At 40.2% G+C, this 23,572-nt stretch overlaps 1 protein-coding gene across 5 annotated transcripts in view; it reads left to right on the forward strand.

Moving 5' to 3' along the window:
• WASF3 (WASP family member 3) overlaps positions 1-23,572 on the forward strand; it is a 78,802-nt gene that overhangs the window by 3,126 nt on the left and 52,104 nt on the right. For 4 of the 5 annotated variants that reach the window (XM_054087737.1, XM_054087727.1, XM_054087712.1 and 1 more), the window contains exon 1: positions 7,384-7,506. The exons of the other annotated variant lie outside the window; for it this stretch is intronic. The gene's annotated coding sequence lies outside the window, so the exon portion shown is untranslated. Of the gene's footprint in view, positions 1-7,383; positions 7,507-23,572 lie in introns of those variants that run through there. 5 annotated transcript variants of the gene reach the window in all.

Raw genomic sequence — 23,572 nt, forward strand, 5'->3', positions numbered from 1 at the left:
TGACTGCACTCCCTGATATAGAGTCCCTCCCTAGCTTCCCTGTAGGCCCCTTTTAAGTACTGGAAGGCTACTTTAAGCTCTCCCAGAAGCCTTCTCTTCTCAGACTAAACAACTCTCTCAGTCTGGTCCCATATAGGAAGTGTTCCAGTCCTTCAATCACTTTTGTGTCTCTCCTCTGGACTTGCTCTAACAGATCCATGTCCTTCCAGTGCTCTTCAAGGTATCTTCTTTTACCAGAGGTGTGGTCAAAAGAGGGGCTCAGTCTATAGTGGCTCTACCTACTGAAGCAGGAAATCTTTGGAGAGCTGATGGTGGAAAAATGTATTAAGACCAATACAGCTCTTTGAGGGGGTAGGGTGGGTCTCTAAAGGTCCCTGAAGACTACCAAAGTCTCTCTGTCTTGTACTAGGTATCACTGGCCAGTCTTTACAGTGCTAATATCATGCTCTTCATCAAGTCCAGGCAAAACTTTTTAATATCTAACTCATTGCTTAACTTTAGGCTAATATTTTCAATGAATGCGATACTGCCAGCTATGTTGCTGAGCAATACTGGGGAAGCATAGGGAAGTGATAATTTAGAGCATTAGAGGCGGAAGGAAGCTTTCCAATCTGTGTAAAGCAACGCTGACCCTCAGTCATGTGAGCAAACACTCAACTACAAATTACTCACCAGTGCTCAAAATCTAAGGACCTTACAGAAGTGAAAATTCAACTTTTACCTGCCTGGTGTCCAAAATATCATTTTGTGTCTCTTGTGCAAATATAGGTATTCTATAATAGATACAAAACAGAAGAAATCAACTTTAATACAAACACGAATTTTAAGGAAATGTTTAACTTCAGCTTACTTTTAAACACTGGTAGAGATAGAGGGTTTTTACATTGCTGTGTGATGTGTCTGAATGACATTCTTTTAAGCTAGAGAAGATTATTCAGAAAGCAGTAGACAGAGAATAGTTATCAAAGGTTCACTGTTACAATGGAAAAATCTTTGCTAAAATTCTCAAGGGATGTGTCCTGAGTTTGGTAATGGTTTGTATTTACTTCAGGTCCTGGGTGATGAAGTAGAAAGTACGTTTAGCACATTTGCAAATGTCAGAAGCCTGGTGGAGATGCAGTCAAAAGGATCCCAATGCATGAGACAGCTGGTCAAAAAACCCACAGAATTAACTTCAAAAAGGAGAATGCAAGGTCTGCACTTAATCTGGAAAAATCAAGTGCATTAACACAGAATGGGAAACAGCTGACTATGCAGAAGTTTTGCTGAAGAAGACGTTGAGGTTACAGTGACTCACAAAAGAAATATGTATCAATAATGTCATACTGTTACAGTAAAAGCAAACACACAGCTTTGCTATTGAGTGCAGGGAGTCTAGTTCTGTGCAGTGAACTTCAGACCAGAGAATTAAAAAACATGTCCCATGAGGCAAGAATGAAAGAGCTAGAGGGTTAATTTATTGAACAAATGACTGCAGAGATGTGAGAAGTCTTCAAATAATCACAGGTCATCATCTGTTCTCCACAACCATTGTGGACAGCATGAGAAAATAATGTGCTAAAATTACATCATGGAAGAGTTACATTAGACATTAGTAAAAACTTTCTGACAATAGTCACTAGGCAAGAATGCAGGAGGAAATTGTGGAACTCTCTGCTTTAGACATCATAGCATAAAACAATGAAACATATGTCAGGCCATATTCATATCTCTCTCATTTATCCAGCCTTGGCACAGGAAAGTGGATTAAGAGATCTCTTGATACCATTTTGGCCCCATGTTCTCTGTCTCTATTACTACTCTCCCTATTTAATTTTAGTGTGAACTTTTCTATTTGCAGTTAATTTACATATATTCTTGAAAGGTGGTCTCAACAGAAGTCTGTCTCACCTTAACCAAGCTGAATATTCGACTCGTACATTTAATTTTATTCTGGTGCTCTCCTATCTTTACCTTCATACCTCAGTTATTTACATCTCAGCAACTTCCACCCTGGGATACCAACTCCACTGGGTAAGCCTAAGTCGTCATCCAGCTGTGTCCAGAGCTGGGTTCAGGGAGATGGAAAGGGGCATCCCAACTGGAAAATATGCTTCTTGGCAAAGTGCTGGGACCAAAGAACAGTCTCACGGGCCTTGTGTCACCTCCCTGCCATATAACAGGATGTAGCAGTGCACTTGTCACAGGACTCCTAAGAGGAGGCATAAGATACATCAGATGAGAGAAAGTTTGGAAGAATTTTGTGCTCATTATTCTGCAAGCTTATACGTACATTTGGTCTCTGCAATGAAAAGACTGCAATCTAAGAGCAGGCTGATAAATGGCTATGCATATGGAGAGGTTGATTCCCGTGAAGCAGATGCTGAGGTCAGTAATTAAGGTGTTCTCATGACAGTTTTATGCTGATGAGTTATGCATACTTTTATGATTGAAAGACTGGGATGGTCTCATATTTTTTATATTTTTATTAATTTTTTACTATATACCTCCTGTTTGTTTACTACATAATATGCCTCCTAACAATTCCACGAGCATATGTTTTACTGGTACTCACTATGATTTTTACAGTTGAATTAAAAAAAAATACGGAAAACCATTTAAAGTAACTAACCCTTTCATCACAGCCATCTACGTCTTATTCTTCCCTTAGTTTACCTTACGCCCTAGAATGCAGCTAATAGCTGTTCAAAGAAGTGGAATGCCACTAGTACATTCAAAGATCTTGAACAAGTTTGGGTTTGGCTCTGAAGTTTTGTACATCTGTGTGTCATTCCAAGTATCTTCATATCTAAGGCAAATCATGGAGGTTCAAATCTAAGCTAAAGCCACATGATAGTCAGATAGCTTATCTTCATGCTCTGGTTGTGTGTAACTGTCCTCCTGATTTTCCCAAAGTTGAAGATATTAGTGGATTAAAACACCGACGCACTCACATTCTTCTGTGCTTCTGTGGATGAGAAGAGAGATTTCTAAAGGCACAGAGGGGAGCTAGATGACAACCTCTTGCTGAAAGTCACAGTAAAGTAGATGACTGCAGTTTGTGTTGTTAAACTGTACCCATGATACTACAAGAGAGACACACAAATCAGATGGAGCGAGGCTACAAATAACTATTGGACATCAGGCAGGGAGCAATCAAACATAACTTCAATATCCATGTCTGTTTATGGGCTCAGTAGAGTGAGAAAGCAGTGAGGGACTGCCCAGACCGCAGGTACATAAATTTTTTGATACTGAGAAACACGTTGCTGTTGCTTACACTTTTATTTTTATCCAGGAGAACCTATTTTTACCTAGTAGGAGATTTTCTTCCCCCCTTGACATTATACCTCTGTTACGATCCATGGTCATAATGCCTCATAAAACAAGGTACAGCAGTTTAGGAAAGGACAGCTGGGTCAGTAAAAAGTGTATGTCTACAGTGAATCCAAAGAGGAGGAATAAAATTTAGCTCGCCCTTAGCAGACGGAAAAGTGTTTGGTACAGAACACTTTGAAACATTTCATATAGTCCTGTTTGTAGAACCCCAACTAGCCTTGTGAACTGACCTCCTCTCCTCTTTTCTCTCAGATCACATATTCACCCCATTGCTCTTGCTCCTTAGTCCTAGCTGTGCCCTGCACTGTACAGTTGTTAGATTAGCAATCTATTACTAGTTACAGTGTTCTATGTATCATATTTTAATCTCCCCAGGAACTTGGAATCACGTATTTCATGTGTTTATTTTTACAAAGGGAGCTTATTCAACTTGATGCTGTAAAACCATTAAGAGACTACGTCCAGTGTCACTACAGATCACCAGTCCCTGCTTCGCAGGATATCCTACTACACTGCCCCATCAAAGTGCTAGGGCCAACAAAGAAAAATTAATGCTTTGCAGCAAATAGTTTTTTATGACTTACAGTTAATGGACCTTACTATTAATTGGCAGAATTACAACTCCTGTTGAGTTGATGAAACTAGCTGTCTTGAAAAGTTATTAGGCTTCCTTTTGTTCTTGTTTGCCTGCATTTTTTTCTCAAGATTGATTACACAGTGCCTCTTTGAACTTATATTGAATGTTTCCTTTGAGGATGTACTTACATCTTGGTTTCATATACTTTGCTAGTCTTTCAGTACTCCAGTGACCCAGGGATATTAAAAGGAAAACAGCAACAACAAGCAAAATAGTTAATAGTCTCAGGAAAATATTCCTGAAAAATATGAAGAGTATGGAAATACTAATAAAACTGAAAATACGAAGAGTATGAGAAATACATATGCAGACTTACCAAGGCTAAATAGTTTTGCATTAATGGAAGATAACTCCATTAACGGAGACATAGTAATTCATAAAGCATCTTATGTTGTGCATTGCATGTATCCGCTAGCTGTCCTAAATCAATTACCTCAGTCAAGACACGGTTCCCCTTTCTCTGGGGTGCGGCTGCAGCTAGAAGGAAAGCAATTTATTTCAAAAGCTGATTCAGCAAGAAACTCTTCAGAGGCCCATCAATGTCCCATTCATAATCAGAGATGCTGTAATGATTATCGGTGGCATTGTAAATCATTTGTGTACCACTATTTATTTTAACGTTATTCAACGATTCTGTGTTTCCTGAAAGACAAAAAGATTTCCATATCATGAAATATCCTCTTCAGCAGGAAGCAAGAAGCGGTATAACAGGCTTTTAAAATATTGTTTCTTCTTATGCTGTATTTTTTTTTATGAAGCAAACTATTCAACAAAAGGAGGTCCTTTTAAATCTGATCTAAGTGATACTAAAAGGATATATTCAGAAAATGTCATGCCCGCTTCAGCTAACTCATCTTGGCTGCAGTCTGCAATATTCCTCCCCCTTTTCATTACTTTCTGAATCCTGATTCTGTCTTCAAGTGAAATTAATAGGAGAAAGATCAGTCCTGGACATCTCTTGGTGTGTCAGTCCAAACCTGAATCGACTGCCGTCAGAGGACTTTTCTGAAGCATGATTTCAATTAGAAATAACAACAGTTACTCAAAAGCTGATGGAATTATTCCCTGCAGATAATTTAACTACTTTTTTATTTCCTGTCTCTTAATGAAAACTCAGTACAGATTAAATGTAAACTGTTTGGCAGATTTGCCTTATTTGCAGATTCTAAAGCAAGGTCAAAACAGCCGTAATAAAGCTCTGCTTGAGTTCCTTTTTTCACAAGATATAGGCATTATTAAAAGAAGCATTAAAAATGTCATGAATACAGAGGAGAAAATGGAAAGCTGAGAAAGAATCCAAGAGCCAGGAAAGCAGCTGGAAGGAAATAGAAGTTCATTAATATCTTGCATCACACAGGCTACTTACTTTTACTGATGGAGCAGAAAAAAATTACTGGTGGTGATATGGTCTGTTTGAAATTAATATTTACAAACCTCAAGATCTCATTTTCAGTATGAAAAAAGCATCACTGAATGTGCCTGAATGCAGCTGTGCTTTAACAATGCCGTGTCATTTTCCTCTGTTTTATTGTACAATCTCTGAAGAGCTTCCTGTTTCTTGCTGCATTTCTATTTTAGGGAAAATACTCTCCTTTTGAACAGAACGACTTTTTCTCAAAACCTGGAGACTATTTTCCTCTTGGGATTTTTGTCCTAGTGAGCCCTTATGTGGAGGAAAATGATTGCTGCTTCCTCCTCTTCGTGTTATGTTACTTAATGATTTCTTTTCTTTTTGCTTCACTAGCGATCATAAAACTGTCACCATCTGCACTTCAAAGTGTAGGAAAGCCACATGGCTGGCTTGCTGCTTTTTGCCTTGCAACCTTGAGTGATAACAGCAGTGGTTCTCAGCTGGTGCTTCTTACCATGACCAATATTGGTGTCTTAAATACAAATAATGTTTCCCAAACTAATAGCAATACTGTATGCTTCTATGATATTCTATGATACTTTCTATGTTCTATTACACTTTCTTTTTTTTTTCCTTTTTCCCTTTTTTCTTGAAAAGGAGGTGCTTGTGAGCCCCCATCTTGGCTTCATTCCCCTGTAAGGTAAAGTGTGGATAACAGAAGCCAGTGGTACAATTGGGTTTGACTTAGAATCATAGAATCACAGAATAATTTGGGTTGGAAGGGACCTTAAAGATCATCAGTTCCACCCCCCCACCCCCACCATGGGCAGGGACACCTCCCACTAGATCAGACTGCCCAACACCCCATCCAACCTGGCCTTGAACGCCTCCAGGGATGGGGCAGCCACAGCTTCCCTGGGCAGCCTGTGCCAGTGCCTCACCACTCTCATGGTGAGGAAATTCTTCCTTACGTCCAGCCTAAACCTGCCTCTCTCCAGTTTATACCCATTGCTCCTAGTTTTATCACTACAAGCCTTTGTAAACAGCCTCTCCCCGGCCTTCTTGTAGCCCCTTCAGGTACTGGAAGATCTCTCAGCCTGTCTCAGTATGTGAGGTGCTCCAGCCCTCTAACCATCTTTGTAGCCCTCCTCTGGACCCATTCCAACAGTTCCATATCCTTCTTATGTTGAGGATTCCATAACTGGACACAATACTCCAGGTGGGACCTCACAAAAGCAGAATAGAGGGACAGAATCCCCTTCCTTTACCTGCTGGCCACGCTTCTTCTGATGCAGCCCCGGACAGCGTTGGCCTTCTGGGCTGTGAGCGCACATTGCCAGCTCCTGCCCAGCATCTCATCAATCAGCAGTAAACTTGGAGCTGCCAAAGATAATTGACTCGAGATGGCGTTCAATACCCTCTGCTTTCAGCTGCGATTATTTATTGAACTACCCGGGGCAGTTCGCTTGGCGATTATTCCACCTCCCTAAAATCTCATTCACATGATAAAAAGTCCGACTTTTTGGTTTTTTTTTTTTTCCTAAATGCCTTGCAGCAGGCAACAAAAGAGCCCGTCACAGGCATAACCACAGGGATAACCACAAAGGAGCAAATCCCGAGCGGAGCAGGGAAGGGGCATTGTCGGTCAGCAGCTGCGCCGCTCACAAAGCAGCCTGCAGGACCCCTCGCCGCGGATTCGGCAGGAACTGGGTCACAAGGGCGAGGGAAGGTGGCGGGTGCCTGTGGCAGCCAGCAGCGAGGGAAAACGGGTCGCAGGGGTGCAGCGGGAGCCACGCGGGGGAGCCCCGAGGCGACCCTCAAAGATGGGGGGAAACAGGGGACCGGGATGAGGCCGGGACAAGAGGGGATCTTGGGGGGAGGGGGGGAGGCAGCATCGGAGGGGAGGGGGCGCTGATTGACAGCTCCCCCGCCCTCCTCGCGCTCTGATTGGACAGATCGCACGTCAATCAACGAGGAGTGCTGGGAAGCGGCCCCTCCCATTGGCTGGTCTAAGCCCCGACCCTCCGCCGCGGACTATAAAAGGAGGTAAAGGGCGTGGCTTGTGGAAAGAGGGCGTGGTTAATCGGAAAGAGGCGTGGCTTGCGTCGGCTTAGCCCGCGAAGGCGGTCGGCGGCGGCTGGAGCGATCGAGCGGCGGCGGTGGCGGCGGCGTTGAGGGATGGGGCGAAGCGCGGCGCTAGGTGGGTGCGGGGCTGCGCTGCATCCGCGGCGGGGCGGGGGGGATGCTAAGGAGGGGAGCTCATCCGATTCTTCGCCGTCTCCGGGCGATGGAAGCTCCCGCGGGCGGCGCCTCACTCCTTGCAGCAGCCGCGGAGTCGCTTCTCCTCCTGCACGGGGAGGGGGGAGCTTTGTTTCGAGTCCCTCTGCCAGCCCCTGGAGCTGCGGGGCGCGCTTCTTCCACCCACTTGTCGGTCTCGGGGGGGGAGTTGTGGGGACCAGGACCCTAAACTTGCGGTTCCCAGCCCCGAGAACCGCGTGTCTATTCCCCACTCGAGCCACCAACCAGTCTTTCCTGATGCCCAGCCGCCTTTAGTGCTTAAAAATAATCGTCTTTTGCTTTGAAAGGTGCTGGGAGTCCTTGACAGCTCAGGAACTTTTAAAACTCCTCCCCGCCTCGCGTTTTATTTTCCATATTAATTGTTTTTTCCCCCGTTTATTAAGTGAATGCGTGGCTGGGAGTGCAGGAGGATGAAGCCAGGGATATATTGCAGCTGCTGAATGTCTAACGCTATCCGAAAAGTGATTAAGACATGCTTTACTTAAATTTTCTCTGTTTTCCCATACAGTTCAGTAATCGCTGCAGATAACCAGAGAAGGGCTGATAGCTTTCGGCTGAGCAACAGTGTGTGAAGTGGGGCCAGTACTTGAGAGATGGGTTATTGGATGCAGTTGTGAGATTCCTTGATAGAGGAAAAAAATATACTTCAAAGCACAAATGGTTTAGTTTGTGCCCTGTTTCTGCAGGAATAGGAAAAAACTGTCTAGCTGTGGTTCTTTGTGCTTCTTTTGTAAACTACAGCAAATGAGGGAAAAGTATTCCTATTAGAAAAAGATGGGAGCAAATTATGAAAGCAGCCAGGAACTTCAAGAGACTCGAAATCTGAGGGCAAGGAGAGGGAGATTGTTTTGCCTTGGATATCATTCAAGACTGACCTTTTTTTCCCCCTTCCTTCTTTTTAAAGCTTTACATGGAGAATCAAAAAGTATTAATGTTTATAGGAGGCAGACTGTTGTTTTGACTTTGCCTGATACAGTGTAGCTAATAGTCTGTGGGCTTGAAGAAAGGAATGAAGTAATGGAATAAGGCTGCAGTTCCTACTCTCCAAGCATGCTCCAACGCTACAGCAGTCAGTAGCTCAGATGTGAAGTTGTGTAGCCTCTAATATGTGGAGGTTGACATGATATGGAATAATTATGTAGACTTATACAGTTGGAAACGTGTTAAAGTTGCAAGTTACAATGCCTGCAAACTTAAAGATTGAAGATCAGACCTTGTATTTGAGCCATGGAGCTGAGCTTTGTTAGGTGTTATGATCAGTTACAGCTTACTGTTGCCTTTAAGTTCTCATCAGAACAAAAATATGCTCGGATGGAAGGACAGTTATCTGCCTACACAAAAATAAAGATCCTAGGTTGTTCTTACTCGGAAAGAATGCAGCTTTCAGTAAGTCCTGTATGAAGGATGTTTTATCTGCAGCTCTTTAGTGGAGACCGAGACCAGACAGACCATCTTCCACTTGAGTAATGTGGAAGCTCGATTTATTTACAGCTGAATTTTGGGGATGAGTTGTGCAAAAGCAAACTTTTCCTATTGCTTGCCAGATTAGTTTTGTGTTTGCATTGCTAGCAGTGTGGATATAGTTATTTGGTGGTGAATACAGAGGTTTTGTTATACATGAAATAATATATAATTGAACCAGCCCTCTTTTTTTTCTCTTTTTCTATGACTGTCTTCTTCAAATAAAGAAAAAATAGAAAACATTGTTTTAATCGCTTAGATACTGAAACAATAGTCTTGATTATACACAGTACTTCTTGAAATTGTATGGTCTTTGATAATCCTCCTGTTTGTCCATTGAAGTAATAAAAGATGACCTTGTATGTCAGAAATAGAATTGCTTGTATTTTAAAAAGGGACTTTAATAGCAGCAATAAATTATTGAGGCTTCATGTTTGACTTATATGGTACAACACATATGACATCTCATAGCAGCATAAGCCTGCTTTGTTTTTCAGTGTATGTCCTGTCTGTACAGCATGCTTCAAAGGATTATGGTTTTAGGAGTAGTAATATAAACTTCTTGCAGACTAGCCGTGTGACTACTTTACCAGGTTTGTTTACTTTCTTCTTCAGTGAGAAGGTACATGCCATATATTTTTCTGAAGCAAGAATAACAGTGTCTGCAGGCAGTGTTCCTGTGTGGAGGAAGGAGGAAGAAAAGCCATCGTGTGGCAGATAATAGGAATATTATTTTGAGGTTTCTTATATACAATGATCAGCAGGACAGGATTTCTAAAAAACGAAACCAAACTAGAGCAGATACTTTGGTGAAGAATTCCGTAAAAGCTGATGTTAGCTGAGTGTTTAAGTCACTGAATCACTGTCACCTGGGCAGTGAATTAGTACACATGCCTTTACAAGTCTTCCCTTTTTGATTAAACTTCCTCCATGGACGGTGATCTTGGTGTGCTCCTTGCTCTTTCAGGCCCTCCCATAGCACCTCTTCTAGAGCTCTCCTGGCTACCTTTAGTGATGAATGAGCAACAAATGTTGCAGTTAATTGCAGTTTTGTCTTGTAGGCCCGTATTTAGTTGGCCTGAACTTGATGTGGTCTTATAAGTGAGCTTGAGTCTGATATGGGCTGTGTAATTCAGCATTTTTTACCTTCTCAATTCACAGAATCATAGAATAGTTGGGTTGGAGGGGCCCTTGAAGATCGTCTAGTTCCAACCCTCTGCCATGGGCAGGGACACCTCCCACTAGATCAGGCTGCCCAACGCCCCATCCAACCTGGCCTTGAACACCTCCAGGGACGGGGCAGCCACAACTTCCCTGGGCAACCTGTTCCAATGTCTCACCACCCTCATAGTGAAGAAATTCTTCCTAATGTCTAGTCGAAATCTGCCCCTCTCCAGTTTGTACCCATTGCCCCTAGTCCTATCACTACAAGCCTCTGTAAACAGCCCCTCCCCAGCTTTCTTGTAGCCTCCTTTGCGTACTGGATAGTTGCTATAAGGTCTCCTCGGAGCCTTCTCCAGGCTGAACGAGCCCAACTCTCTCAGCCTGTCCTCGTAGGGAAGGTGCTCCAGCCCTCTGATCGTCTTTGTAGCCCTCCTCTGGACCCATTCCAACAGCTCCATATCCTTCTTATGTTGAGGAGCCCAGAAGTGGACACAATACTCCAGATTAGGTCTCATGAGAAGCTGTGAGATGGTGTATTGCAATCCTGATTCACGAGTGGCTCTAGATATGGTAGGGTTTTTTTTTGCCTGTGGTTTTTACTGTGATTTCTTTTTATTTTATTTTTGCTTGCACTGGCTATTAAGCTGCTGGCTGTGTGTCAGGTGAATTACACTACCAGCATAAGTTGCTAACCAGACAACGTGTGTCCAGTGGGGTTATGATACTAAGTTTTGTTAAAGCAGAAATATACTAATTTGCAGTACTGATGGGGAGAAGTTGTTTTTATCAGGCTCATTTCTTAGTTCTCTAATCTTAAAGCCATTCTGTAAATGAAGATCATTAATAGGATCAGATTAGAAATGTGTCTTCCAGTATTAATATACAACTGTATGTGATCTTCAGAACCCCCTTGTACAAGGAGTACTACGGGTCACAGATTGTAACTGTTTATTCTGTTAAAAGAACAAATGAAGAGGTAGAGGGTGAGTATCAACAACTTCTCTGTATGGAAGACTTGCATGGAGAATATCTGTATTGTAAGAAGATCGGCAACTTGACTAAAAATGAAATTGAGGCATCTTGAGCCTTAGCTCTGTAGCTGAACTGCTGTACCACTTACATTCTCTTCTGAGAACTTGGTCTGCCTTCAGGATATTTTTGTTATTACCTCTAAAGTTACACGTGATTTTTTTGTTCATCTTTAACCTTTGAGTGCTTTCCTTCACACTTACCGTTATTCAGATCTAACTGTTCAGAAGCTGGCCGGCTGTAAAAGCTGTTGAACTGTTGCACTGGGGTGGTTTTTTTTCAACTGGAAAGGTGCTGATGCTTTTCACCCATCTTAAACTCAGGTAACTGAAATATTTTAGCTGCTGATAGATGTTATTTCTTTCTCCTCTGCCGAAAGGGGAAACAAAATGTTTGGGAAGAAATTAAGAACTTTGAATGTAGAAACACCTGGAGATCAAAATGGAAGTCTTTGTGCTCATTTACTGTAAAGTAAAAGCTTATCTTGTTTGATTTCTTTATTTTTGGTAGATGAGATAGCTGGAGAATTTTTGTTGAAGGCTTGCTTCTGTGGTAAGCATTTGTTGGATTTGCTTTCTTGTTTTCTTTAAAAAATCCAAATTTGTGTTAGACATTCATAGGTGTTGTGAATTGGAACACATTGCAAATTTTTCCTGTTACATACTGCAATGTTCTGCCAGCAAACTAATGATGTTTTCTAGGTCTAGAATCGATCACTGTTGTGTGTTCAGGATTTTTTGGGTAGACCTCTGTGTTTAGCAGAGTTGTAGTTACTCTTTTTCAAGATTCTTGGAGATACTTCCTACTTGTTGGTTACAAATATAATTTCTTTAGTCTTACAGGGATTTGGTAGCCAAAAATGTTGATAGGGAACAATGTGTGTGTGTTTCTAATAAGTGCGGAACGTCTTTATGCCAAATTTATTTAATAACTTTTTAAATATTTGCTATTATTGTGCCACTCAAAGGCGTGCTTCAACTCTGAGTCAATCATCTTTTGTGTTTTAAAATATTGATTTTAAAAGCAGGAAAATTGAGCATTGTTCAGGTTGAACTTGATTTCGTTTCTTTTAAACACAGGGGTCAGTCTAAACCAAAAAAAACTAAAGCAAACTATTTCTTCATCGTCTGTACGCTATCAAACAGATTATACTTAATGTGTAGGCTTTCTTCAAAGCATTCATGATTGCGAACCTCCTTACAAGAGTGTTTTGGTAAGAAGTACTAGAAAGAACTGACACAGACTATTGAGTGCTGAGTTGGAGAGATGGCAAAGCATTGGTGAGCATAATAGCTAAAATAGGTGTCTTGGATATGGCTGGCACACAGATTTTTTTGCTTTAGTTTTTGAAGTAATCTTGCATTCTGTAGATAATTAGGTTTTATTATAGCCTTCAGAATATGATGCAGCCTTTAAAATGATGGTGACAGGTAAAGTACGTATAGATATCAGTGGTAATTTAAATGTGTTCAGAGTTCATATTTTACAGTCGTCATAATTGATATCGATAGAAGTAGCCTATATTAAGGCAGTTCTAACTTCCATTAATCTGTCAAAACCAGAATTTTAGGTTGACTTAAATGTATTTTTCTTTAGGACAAGAAGAACAGGCGTTTTCAAATGTTGCGTGCGGAATTACAGCTTGGCTTGCTTTCTGTCTAGTTCCAGAAATTAAATCTTTATTTCACCGTTTCATTGGCATAAGCTTTTATTGCACATCCCTGTTGTGGAAATCTACCCAATATAGGAACTATAGTATGATTGCCTGTGGTAAAACTTTATCAAGCATTGGTCATTGTGCTACACACGGATAAGTTCACATTGATGAAAAATATTTGTCATATAAGTTCTAATGGGAGAGACTTTTTGGAGGCTTATGCGGTGGTTGTTTCCTCCTGTGCTGGTGTAAAAGCATTGTTAAGGTTGGTTTAGCAGTTGTGACTATGCATTAATGTGTTTTTTTCACAGTGGTTTTGGTATCTGAATATGCACTTGCTCTACAGTTCTTTATATATTATGGTGATTCTCAAGTCCTCTGTCAGCCTTGTATTGCTGATGGAACTTAGACTGGGAGGAAAATTTAAATTATAAATAGTGAAAATGCTGTTTAGTGCATAATCTAAATGAGATTGAGAAAAAAAAAAAAATCTCCAGCTTCATAGAAGTGCTATAAACAATTAGTTTTTCAGACACTTGAGATTTTACATCAGCCTGTTACTTGATACTTTTAGGAAATGAATGACTTTGCCATCGTTCAGCCTTTTCTAACTTTTTTTCTTTGAGATTTTCTTGGAATTGGTTCCTTCAGCCTTTCTAAGGTAATCTGGTCGTATTTTCATGTGTGTGGCTTGTCTATGAGCACATGTAACTGTTCTATGTGTACTTAAGCTGTTTGAACAGCTAAAATGTGCTGTTTGGGCTGGGACTGTGCTAATAAGGTGTAGAGTATACTGCATCTTGTTGAGGTGAAGTGCTTTGTTTGGATGGCTGCGCTGAAAGGGTGCTGCACGTATTTTCCTGTTGGGTTACCAGAGTAGAAGCCCTAATCTTTAAGGGCATGTATTTTAATACTGAACATTTACTGTCTTACCATTAATCATTAATAGGTTAGAGATTCCTCATTCAGGGAGCACATTTGTCTGGCTGTTAGGTAATTGGGGTGATGTTATATTTTGTTGGAATAACGTAATTTGCTACTTCTGATGATATTTGTCTACGTTTTTCAGCATCTTGTCCTTTAGGTTACTGGGTAATTAGTTGGATCTAAGCATACAGTAGTATTCTGGATTAAATAAGTGTGCTTTCTTCGTGACTTACGAAGCCTGCTTCATATTCTTAACGTATTGGTATATTATGAAGGCTGAGGTCGTTGATGGAATAAAATATACCAACAGTTTTGGGCTCCACAGTTATACACATTATAAGAAGGGTACAAAAATATCTGCCTGTGTCCAAAGGAGGACAATAAAGATGGTGAAAGAACTAGAGTATATGACTTGTGAGGAACAGATGAGAATACTACGTTTGTTCATCTTGGAAAGAGGATACCAAAGGGTAAACTTATCGGTGTCTACAAATTCCTCATGAGGGGGAGAAGAAAGGGATATGCGGATTTTCCTGGTGTTTGGTAATGGGGCAAAAGTAGTTGGCTTAAAGCTGCATCAGAGGATGTTCAGATTGGATATTAGGAAAAAGCTTTTTACTGAGAAGATGGTCGGACACTGCAACATGCTCTGCAAGGAAGTGATTGTGGCCCCAAGCTAGTCAGAGTTGAATAAATGTTGAGACAATACTCTTGGGTATCTGGTTTAACACTTAGGCTGCCTTCTGTGGAGTCCGTGGGGCTTGATCATCATGGCTCCCTTCCAACTCAGGATATTCTGTTTCTGTGACTAGACTTAAATCCTCTTTCAGTGGCCATATTGATGCAGTTTCTTGTAGAAAGCAGTTACTAATCTTTGGTATCTAGTTATCACATTGTAGCTAGTCACTTGTACTTAGCTTGCTGTTCTCAACTTTGGATAATCCATTATTCTATGATAACGTAAAAGGTAGAATGTACTAGTATTTTAGAAGCCTTAGAGGACTTGAGTTTTACCAGCTGTTTAGAAGATGGTGTGTGCAAAAATTGCCCATCTAAAGAGAACATAATGTTGAGTCTGTGTGTAGAGAAGGACAATGAGTATGAGTTGGGGAGTTAACTGGAGCCCTGCCATATTTAAGGGTGGAGAAAGTTGTATCAAGTACACTGTTTAAGCAGTTATCTGCTTGTCACATGCTGCTGAGTGAGATGCTGTTGATAGGGCTGTTAGTAGGGGCTGGGGTTCAGATTGAATCCGAGGATGAAATTTGTTCCAGTTTTGATGACTGTAATGGCCAATGGAGTTTGAGTATTCCCTTTTTTGAGGGTTTATAGTTAATGTATGCAGTTACAGATGATGTATGAAGCAGCTGTTGCCCACTCCTTCGTCTTCAGTAGCTTTTCCTTGCAGCTTAGCACTGCTGTTCTTGTTGCAGTGCCTTCCTTTGAAGTTTAGAAAGGGCTAGCCTGTCTTTTGTTCTTCTGATATCGTTTAGGGTAAGGACAGTGGTGTTTGAGTCATTGTTGTCAACCTGAGCGGACAGGTGTGTTAGACCAAATAAGCAGTGTATAAAAAAAGGTTGTTAAAATTGTAAACAGATTGTTTTCTGCATTCCTGTGACTTGTAAAATTAAATGGCATTAGGACGCATACTTTCTTGAGAATCAGAGACCTGACTTCTTCTGCTGATGCCTCCCACATTTCTTGTGCTTCTTCATTGTGGCAACCACTTTACTTGTAACAAGTAATACTTGGAGAGCTTGTGTATGTAATGGCTGACAGGCATCATATATCAAAATGTGTTAATGTTGAAATTAGTTTATTGATATTTGATTTGAAATGCTGTAGTGGAAAAGGTTGGTACTCGTGATGCTGTGCGAAACCATTCATCTGCTATGGGCTTGGTTTTGTCCTAGTAGAGCAACAGGCAGCTGTGGGGGACTAGTGTACTACAAGACAAGGCCTGGGAAGATTGTTTGATTTTTGAAACTTCAGTCAGCTTTTGGAAACACTTCTGTGAGAAGTTTTTCTGCTTCATTACATGTGAATGAAAAAATGAAGACTTTGAACTTCTGAATTGGAAGGGGGGCTTTAGTGGAAATGTGGCTCTTTAGTTCTTTCTGCTACAGCAGCTAGAGCTTGCTGAGTTTTCTGTAGAATGTTGAAATTCTCTGGAACTTGTATCAGCACAGGTTTATTGTACAGTTATTTCCTGGGAAAGTACTGTTTCTCTTTTTAAGACTTGGCTGCGGCTTTGAATGCTTAAACAGCTGCAATAACGGAGGAGACAATACGTTGCTTCAAATGAAGTCTATGTTTCATTTTATGCTGAATTTGAAGATGCTGTCGTATGTGTGTTACTGTGTTTTTGCACACCATTTGAATATTGAAATTCCTTCTGACTTCTGCATGCCAAATCAGGAGCTGGAGTGCTGCTGCAGTTGACTCGAATAATGCTTGAAGAGGATGCGTTGGTGCAGTTATACACATGGTTTGGTTATAGTTTCAGGGTATCTAACTGTGGAGCAGGAGAAGGGTATTTGCCAGCCTGTGGTGGACAAGCAGATGTGCAAGCCACATGCTTTCTATCCACCCTTCTTTTGGCAGAAAGAATAAAGAACTGACATTTCAGCAGCTTCATTTTTTAATAGATGAGGGGAGGATCCTGTCTCACTCAGCTCTGACAGCTTACTTCTCTTGAAGCTCTCCATTCATTAAATGGTCTTGTAAGTCTTCACTGTAGCAATCAGTTTATATTTATAGCAAGTAAAGAGTTGAAGAGCTTGTGCGTGGTGAGTATGAAGTACCTGAATGTTGAAGTGATGAGGTACAAATACCTTCAAAAGGAGTGTCTGAGAATGTGCTGAGGTATAGTCTTCCAGCCCTCAGATGAAATGTAGCTATTCTAATATTTGCCTCTGCCATCAAACACTGCTTACACTGCTGTAGACTATCTTGAAATTTCAAGCATCCTTTGATTTGGGGTGGGTTGTTCAGCATGTAGATAAGATTAGGAGCAACGCCTAGTTATAGCTCAAGCTAATAATGCTGCAAAAATGGACCTCTGTGTCTAGTGGCTGAATTTCTGTGCTGATTTGCGCTGCTAATGACAGTAAAAGCTTCCTTCTTGGTGGGCTAGTAAGCAGTTCGGTTTTCAACTGTAAGAATTTTTATTAGCCTGAAATAGCTGCATCTGAAATACTACTGCAAGATCATGGGAATTTTGACCTTATTTTTCTAAAGTATTTGCTGTTCTGCTGGAGAAAGCACATGCTTTGTAGTGATGATGTTCTGGTTGCCATACTAACAGTTCTGAGAGTCTCTTGCATCCATCTGCAGCTTGCTGTTGTGTAGGAGATAATATTCTTCCTGCTCACTTAACTGACTGAAGTGTTGTCTGACTAGTTGGCTTGTTGTTGGAGCAGGTTTAGCAACCTTCAGGAATTTCTGTATCTTTGATGGCAAGGTTTTGTTCAATCTATGTCATTTATAACTGTTTGCAAAAACTGTTGGGAAGCGATAATTCCACGATTGGGGGAAATTCTGTAACTTTTGTTGTCTTAGATATTTCAAATTGACTAAATATTTTACGTCACTTAGTAACTAGAGCAATTTACTATTTCTGTGAATCATTAATTGATGTCCAGTAAAATGAATGGAGGACAAAGTCAAATATTCCAGCAAATTGAACCCTTGTCTTAAAACTGTAGCTTTCTCAAATGTACAGGAATAGTAGTCTTAAGAAGTATATAGTCCAGTTTGCATGTTTCTGTTTCCATTTCTATTTCTTAATCTGAGACTATTGAGGAAGCAGTGAAATAACCACTGTTAGTGGGCAGGTAGTATTTTCACTGCCCATGACAACAGCAGGTGAAACCCCAAATCCATCTCTTTCTCTCCCTGTCCTACATTTTAAGATGAAGCTATTAATGTTCTTCGTTGTGTGCTACTTCCTCATTTGAATTTTCTGTTCCGCTTCTTCCTGCTGCAAACTCTCTCTCCTATGTGTTTCTTCTGAAGTCATACTTCCCTTTCAAACTCCCCGTTTTATACATTGTCGTGTAATTTCTGGTAAAACCCACAGATGCCCCTTTTTTTTTTTTGAGTGAAATGCTTCGAGATGTTAAAAACCCCCAAACCAAAAAACAAACCACAACAAATCCTTCCCCACTGCCACATTAATCTCCAAAGAAACTTAAAATGGAGGGAGGTAGATGCGACACATGAGATGTAAACCCTTCTTCTGTCAACGGAGTGAACTGCCTGCTATCAGATTTCCTGGAGCCACAGAATGTTATTTTTGGCAGGAACATCAGAGTGTTCTTCCTTTTAAACAGTTGTTGTTTGGAAAACAAGCATATGTCTGGCATCATCGTGGATTTCCAAAAGAGGAAAAAGTGATTTTATTTTCAAAACATCTAGTAAAACTGTATTTTCAGCAGAACCAAATGTTAAATGCTTTTGGAGGCTTAAATTTAATGGTGTACCCTTAGAGCTGGTTGTCAAGGTTGAAACAACAAGCAGAGTTAGCCCCTAGGCTGCTAAATGCTAATCATAGCTTAGCAAGAGTTTCCCTCAGCCAAGTTACTGGGCTCCAGAGAAGTACACAGGCAGCCTGTAATAAGTTTTTGAAGTTTTTCAAAGCTAAACTTACATGTTGAGGTTCAGATATAAATAAGGCTTCATTTTATGCCTGTGGTAACTATGGCATTAACTTTAAGACCCAGGGCCATAAATCTGTAGTTTGAGTATGCCCGCTGTTGTTCGTCTTGATAGAATTATGGCTGTTGATGCCTTTGAGCGTGAAGCATTAGAAAATACATTGAAGGAAGTTCCGTGAATCTAAGGGATGACTGTCTAAACAGTGAACGGCTTTGATTTGTTGGTCAAAGATAACTTTCTTTATGCCTCACTACAGGGCAATAAAGACAGCATGGAACAGTCCTCCATACCCAAAGAAGTTTGTTCAATTACATGGATAGCATAAGAAGCGAGGAAAATCATGTGGTTTACCACTGAATGGGAAACGTTAGGGAGGTGTAACTGTGAGGCTAGGAAGCGTGGGTGTTGAATCTAGAGAAAACCAGTGAATTCAACTGAGAGTTATTGAGAGTTATTATATTGTCTTGTTCAGCCTAGTATTTTAGAACTAAAGTACATGAATGAAACCTTGAAACAGAAGCCTGTCTGAAATACAGAATTTGAAGGAGGAGTATTTTTTTGTCAGAAGTGTATTTTTGAGTCTTCTAAATCCACTTTGAACAAAATACTAAATACAAAATACTAAAATACTAAAATGTAACTGTAGGGAAAGATAAGACTCTAGAAATAATTAAATTCCAATGTTGATTAGTTAATTTGCATGATATTACTCGTGTTCTATAAAATGCTCCTTCTGTGTTTTTTTTTTCTTATTTTCTTCACATATGTAATGAAGCGTTGATCCTCTTGTGGGCTTCAAAGCATGCAGGACTTGCTGATTTAAATTGTATTCTTATTGCATTTTAAAAGAAGAATAAAATTGGCCAAAGCAGGAAGCTCTGGTATTACGTACCTGTAAGCTTGAAACATCTTTTGGTTATTCTGAATAGAAAAGTATGTGATGTATGGAACAGCTGACCCATAAGGATGCAATAGCTGCAGGTATTGTTCTCCCCTTCACCTTCAAACAAATGATGCTAGTTATTAACTATTTTGTGTAAGATGGGGGTTTACAACAGGTTTATCCTGGAACAGACACTGATACTCTAAAGACTTAGGAGGAAGTGAAGTTCACTTCCGTATTAATGTTTCTGCCAGATAGACTCTTACTATCCAAGAAGAGGCTTTGTAAAAATCTCAGCTGATTTAGTAATAGTTCTCATATACTCTTTATTTTTAATACCTTTTGGTCATAAGGCACAGATAAATTGCTTTAGAGCTGGTTGTGCTTGGGGATGAAAATTGTTTATTGTTGATAGCTTGGTATTGCTTCCAGCCATTAAACTGGTGTTCCCTTGTTCTCCAGAAAGAGAAGGCAAAGAAAGTAGGTTGCAAAGGGGCATGAAATGTGAAAACATGCCTCTTCTCTGTACTCATGTGCTTTTGTTTGCATTCTGGCTAATCCTTTTTATTTTGCTTCTTACTTCTTTACAAGTGCTTCTGGTACAAGATTAATGTTAAGCTTTTTTCTCATAAGTGTGCTTACTGTTTAATAAAGAACTATAATGTATTAGAGAAGTGTTTGTCAGCTGTATTGCGACTGTACGCAAACTTGAAAAGTTTAGTTTTGGTTTTAGTTTTAGTTTCTGTCTAGATTTACTGGGCTCCATTAAAAACAAAAGTGTGCCATAATCCCTCTAGAAGGAAAGGAGGGTTGTGCTATGCAGGGAGAGGTCTTGTATCATTGGGAATAGGTATTGTGTGCATGGCCAGTGCATTATCACTCTGTGTGACAGTCTGGTATGTGTTCAAATTTCTCAAGACTAAGTCCTAACTCTCCCTTGGGCAAATTTGATTTTCAAAGAGCAAGGGGCTGGTAGGGAAAATAGTCCTGCAAATACCTGAAATCCCATTGACCTGTTGCCCAAAACTCTATACAATATTATACTTTTTGTTACTACTCAAATTAGGAAGTGCATTACTAGTTGTCAATTACTTGAATAAAAGCAGAAAAAAAAAGTGATCACATGCAAGAAGTCCAAGATTAAAATTCCACTTAACTATATGGTCTAAACTGAAGGGGTTGGGGTTTGGTTTTTTTTGGTTTTTTTGGTTTTTTTTTTTTTTTTGGTGTGTGTTTGTTTGTTTTCACAAAATCAATTATCTAGTTACCTGAAAAGCACAGTAAAACAGTACCAGTGGATGACTGGTCCTGGTGTGTGGTTAGACTCCTTAGTCTGCTTTTGGCTTTTTAAAATTTGTTTAGGGGAGGATATCACTGTTGTTGTAGCAGTATATTTATATCTACAAGGCTATCTTGATCCAAGTAAAATCTTAAACTTCAGTCTTCCAGTGGGCCACATAAGGGCAAAGATTATTGTGTGGATACCAGTTATTGTAACTGTGACTTATAATTGGGAAATGACTCTTCATGACTGCCTGCTTCTTACTTATGATTATTTAAGTACTTGAACATGGGCTTGTCCCAATAGTAGTTTAAATTGTCCACTTTAAAGTTGCAAGATTGCCTTTTAAAGTAGTAGTTTTGGTGCAGAACGTGTAGTTATTTACATTTTAATCTGATAAACTACTCATAAAACAAAAGCCTTTCTCAACGGCATAGAGTCTCTGTACTATTGTTACGCTTGAAAAGGAGATGGGTAGAAGTCATTTTTTTCCTTCTATTTTCTTCTATGCATGCCAGCAGCATGGTTAAATCTCACCTTCTGAAAGTCTTGACTTGACAAAAGGAGGGGAAAAAAAAAGATATCAAGGATATAGTTAGTTGACTAGTAAAACTTAGGCATAGGTAAATACCAGCTTTGCATTTCCATTAGTGTGAATGTCCTAAACACGCAAGGGTAACAAAGTTTGTAACTTATGGAGTATCTGCATCTCTGAGATCTGAGCTTGGATCTTCCATGCCTGTTGAAAGAGGGGAGGGGAAAAATAATAATGAAACCTAGTTAGAAGTAATTTGGTTTGTCTAAAGTAGACCTGTGTGGGAGGAGTAAAATTGGTGAGACAGGAAGTGTGTTGCCAGTTGGTTATGGAACTGCCAGTTTATTCTGCTAATTAATAGAAAATACCACTATTTCTGCAGCCAGTAAGTTGAAAACACAGGATAGTAATTGTTGGAGGCAATAATGTCTTTTTAAAAAAAAGGTGGAATTGCTATGGTAATCTGCAACAGCAGTTGCTAAAATGAGAAACCCAGTATGTATCTGTACTGTGCTGAAAGGAAAATTGTATTATGTGGGATCAGGTGACGCTTTAAGTGGTTACCCATAAAGGCAGCTTTAAAAAATGCACCTGAAAAATCCAACACCACACACCAACCCCCCTGCACTGCCTAAAAAAACCAACCCAAAAATGCAACCCCAAAACCGGACCATAAAAAAGCCCAAAACACCCATCAAGGTTCCATGCCTTCTTAGATTTAGTTCATTGTGCTTGATACAGAGTTTTTCAGGAGTTTTGTAACCAGTAGTAACATGAGTGGTCAGCTCAGATGATTGCGTTGCTTGTACCGTCACACCACATTTTGATCCCAGAGGTCAGCAGTGGAGAGCTATATGAGCATGTGAAACCAAGGTGGCTTGTGGTGGGAGGGTACATATTTGATAAGGCATTGAGTTCTCTGTCTGGTATCGCTTTCTTTGCTGGCTTCCAAATATCTACAGTGCATGTGCTTGTGTCAGCTTAACACACTGAATATCAGCAGTTCTTAGACTTCTAGTGGAGCCTCCCTTTTTGGAAATAGTTTGTTCCTCTGCTGCTCTTTAGCCAGTGCAAAGCAGCTGTTAGAATGCAGAGAGGAAGAGGAAGCAATGTGTCGCAGATGTGCGGCTTTGGTCCCGTCCTCTGGGAAGTGGAGCTGGAGCCCCAAAGCATTGTGTGGTTTCAGCTTTCCTGTATGGAGGTGGGAAGAGGTGGATTTGAAGCTGTGCCAGATTCTCTTCTGTTCAGTCTCTCTTTCTTCCATTTCCAGAGCAGAGTGGTCAGTAATGACCAAAATACCTTGTTGCTTCCATTCCTGAGTGTAAGCCACACGTTGTTTTGGAGCTGTCAGCTGCTGCCTGGGACATGGCATGCTTCCTTCCCTGTGATACTTTTTGTGCCTCTGCTTCTGCCTACATAGTGTTAAAGAGAACTGCTTTGCTCTTCTAATGAAGGAAAAAAAAATAACTACCCCACAGACTTCTTGGTGGCCCGTGCCTTTCAGCAACCAGTTGCTGCTGTATAAAAACATCTAAGGCTTGGGTGGTTTTCCCCAGAGTTGAGATATTTTGCTGCTTGCATGATATAAATCTGTATTTAATTCTTGAAAATAATCTACATTGCTTGTAGTTTTCAAAATGTTCGATAGAGAAAGAAAAAGGGAGCAGGACTTGAAAATGTAGTTAAATATTTTATGGTTGTTGGAAGACTGAGAAAGGGGTGCGGGCAAGAGACTGAGAGAATAAGATGATATATCTGCAATCACATTATTATGAACTGTTAAGGGAGTTCTGAGATGTATATACATACAATACTCTATGCATATACTAAAAATATAGGGCTTTTTTAGACTTGGTTATCAGATCAAGATTTTTTCATTATTTTGAAATCTCTTTGTGGAAATTACTTTTCTAGGCTGCTATATTTGTGGCAGCTGATTGCCTCCTCCCCCCAGCAGAAAATACTGAATGTGCCTGTGAAAATGCTACTGAAGTGATCTGAAGAACAGGATTTATTGAATTTATGAGAATGTTTAAAATGGGCAAATCTGATCTCTTCAGTTAATAATAACTGCTTGGTGTTGAGTCTGATGCTAAAACAGTAGATAACCTGGACAGGTGATGTGATTAGGATAATGAAGCTCATACTTTTCCTTACCCTTATTAAGCAGAGTGAAGTAGAAGTAGTTTTAGAATTCTGTTTCATGAAAATGGGTCTTAATTAAAACCATAAAAATCTCATGGTAATGGCAGGGATGATGGGTTTAAGCCACTTTAACCTTCTTTTTGGAAGAGAAAGTGGACTTTATTTCAAATACTTCTGGATTTCTGTGATTTGTTTGATCTTCCTAAACTGCTAAGCTCCTCTACAT

This window comes from Cuculus canorus, chromosome 1, assembly GCF_017976375.1.
Source record: "Cuculus canorus isolate bCucCan1 chromosome 1, bCucCan1.pri, whole genome shotgun sequence".
NCBI lineage: Eukaryota > Metazoa > Chordata > Aves > Cuculiformes > Cuculidae > Cuculus > Cuculus canorus.